Here is a 3,112-nt window from a genome sequence, read left to right on the forward strand (position 1 = left end):
TTTTATTTTTTTGCACACCTGAGAGAGGAAGAGGGAAGTTAGGAAAATAGTGCAATGAATTTTACCTGTAATGCCACTTAATTTACCACACACTCTGGACTGAGGATGGAATGAGAAACTAAATCTATTCTTTTCTGTTTGGCTCACTCAGTTCCCATGTATTTCACATAGTGTGAGGGTCTTGAAATACTGAGTGTGAGCCAGACTTTAAAGATTCAGGTTATTCATATAATGTTATTCCTAGGCATAAACCAGCCATGTTTTCTACATTCCAACGGTAATGTGTCACAATGCTGGAGGAGACATTGGTGGTAAATATCTGGAGAAATGATGGATCAATCTCCATGAAGCCTTACTTGGAGATTTTTCAGTGTCATTTTGACTATACACTACTTGCTTATTTGAGGATCATTCCTGGGGTACAGATGAAACTTCCTTGTATTGATGGATAGGATTCCTAACTGCCTTCAAAAATGCTAATGGAATGTTTACCTATTTTCTAAATGTAATAGTGTCTCTGTGAGTTAGGAGTTAACAGGCCAGAACTGAACCCCTTCCTACCTATTTCCTCAAAGATTCTGCAGTTTTCAGGTGAGGTGTTTACAACATTTGGTCTTTCAACTCAAATTCATCTGCCTTAGAGTTTGTGAATATTTTTCTCAGATGATTGATACTTTATCCTTGATTTCCAGAATAGTCTTGGGTATTTGGATTTTTGTGAATCTGAATGTGTATTTAAACAGAAACTTGGAAGTATGCATATTGGAAACTGCTGGCTGAACTTTCTTCTAAAATAAGAAGTTTCTTGAAACATACTTTTCATATGAGTATCTCCATTGGAATAGTGGTTTTTAAATACTCAATCAAATGTTAAGATTGACATTTTCTTATGAAAAATATTTTTGTGGTTTAGTCCTGATTATTTCCTTGCATATTTTGATGCCAAGAAGTACTAACTCATTTTCAACATCATCCTTGTTTTCTATAATTATAGTACATTTCTAAATCTTTCCTTTTTTTTTTTTTTTAAATCTAACAGCATATCTAAGCAAATAGGTAGCTGATACTTTTTGGTGATGGGTGTTAAAACTCAGCACACCATGGCTCATTAGAAATGGATTTGGGAGAAGATAAGCAGTTTTAAATAATTCTGACGATTTTGTGGTTGTTGTCTTTTGGAATTTTTGTCTTGCTGTACTTTCCTCTTTAGGGAATTGCAAGTCTCATGACCTTCTAAGAAGACTCTGTATATGTCTTTAAACCCTGCAGAAAGTTGTTTTGTCCAGACAGAGTACTACAGAAAGGCAGCATTAAATTAAGTTTTGTCTGTTTTGTCAACTCACTTCACAGCAAGATATCTTACTTTTAAGATTCCATTTTTAAAAAACTGAGAAACTATTAATATTTGATAAGAAGCAAATATTACAATAGGTGCTGGTTCAAAGAGAATATTTTCAAATGTTTTCTCTAGTTTTTCCCTTTGAAATAGAAAAAATACATACCTGGGATGATAAGAATATTGCCTAAAAATGTTGTTTCTGATTTTTTAATGAAATGGTCTAGCCTTTCTTAGCATTCTGGCAAGAAACATTTTTTTTAAAATTGTTTTTCTGAAAGTAAGTAAGTGAAGTTTGGGAATAATAATGACTTTAGGAAGATTGTCCTGCCTCTGGGTAAGTTTTTTTTTTTTTTTTCCCCCCAACAAACTTATTGTTTTAAATCTACTAATAAAACTGGAACCGGATTGGTGAAGTGAGCCTGACTTACACAAAATCCTACTATCCCTTAGTAAATAAATGGTTCATTTATTTTCTCTATCATTAATAGGAAAATGATATATCAGAGTAAGTTATCATAAAGACAGGGACTAGCAGAATAGCCAAGTTGGTAAAACAACAAAGATAAAATCTTTCACTTCCCAAACTGACAGGCAGCAAAGGATTGCGAAGACAATGAAATAATACTTTAAACATGCTGGGGAAAAATATTTATCAACTTGTAACTAATATGAAGCTGAATGATCATAGAAACATATTAAAGACATTCTTAGACATACAAAGTCATAGTTCACTACCCACAGTTTCTCCCCAAAGCAATTGCTAAAGGAGGTACCTTCAGCAGGAAGAGAAGTAAACCCTAAGGAAAGAACACAGTGAATTTAAGAAGTCAGTAAATCTGAGTGGTTTTTGTCTCTAAAACAATATGTGACTTATTTCTAAGCATTTGACATAAAATATTAAATAATATTGTGCAAAACAAATAATTTTAAAGAATTGGGTTTTCAATGGGTTAAGTGGGGCAGGGTATAATCATGTTTTTAGAAAGAGATTAGCAATACAGAATAAATTAGGATATTATTTGTGGTAGGCAAATTTCTAAAATGCCTGCACAAAGATGTTCTGACCTAATCCCCAGCCATGATTGTGTTTTGTTGTACAGCAGTGTTGATCTTAAGATAGGGAGATTATTTGGTTATGACTGATCTCATCACCAAAGCCCAAATCAAGCCCATTGCCACTGAGTTGATTCCAACTCATAGCCACCCTGTACAACAGAATAGAACTGCCCCATAGGGTTTCCAAGGCTGTAAATCTTTATAGAGCCAGATTGCCTATCTTCCACAGAGCAGCTTATGAATCAGAACTGTTGACCATTTAGTTGACAGCTGAGCACTTAACCACTGTGCCACCAGCTCTAATCACATGGGCCCTTATAATCAGAGAGCTGATTTCTCTGGCTAACAACAGAAGAGGATGTCAGAAACAGTCAAAGGACAAGAGGAATTAAATGTGCCATTCATGGCTTGAAGATGGAGGGGGCCACATGGAAAGGAATGCAGGTGGCCTCCAGCAGCAGTGTGAAGCCCCTGGCTGGCAGCCAGCAAAGAAATGGAGTGCTCAGTCCCACAACCATAGGAGTAGAATTTGGCCATCAACCTGAATGAGCTTGGAAGCAGATTTTTTTTCAAAGCCTCCAGATGAGAACTTCTATCCTGACTGTGATTTCAGCCTTGTGAATGTGAAAGCTTAAGTAGAGAACCCCTTTGAGTCATGTAAGACTTCTGACTTACAGGTCTGAGCTAATAAATTAGTGTTGCTTTAAGTTGTTACAA

This window comes from Orycteropus afer, unplaced genomic scaffold (assembly GCF_000298275.1).
Source record: "Orycteropus afer afer isolate SDZICR_OR568_19922 unplaced genomic scaffold, OryAfe1.0 scaffold00097, whole genome shotgun sequence".
In the NCBI taxonomy this organism is placed as follows: Eukaryota; Metazoa; Chordata; class Mammalia; order Tubulidentata; family Orycteropodidae; genus Orycteropus; species Orycteropus afer.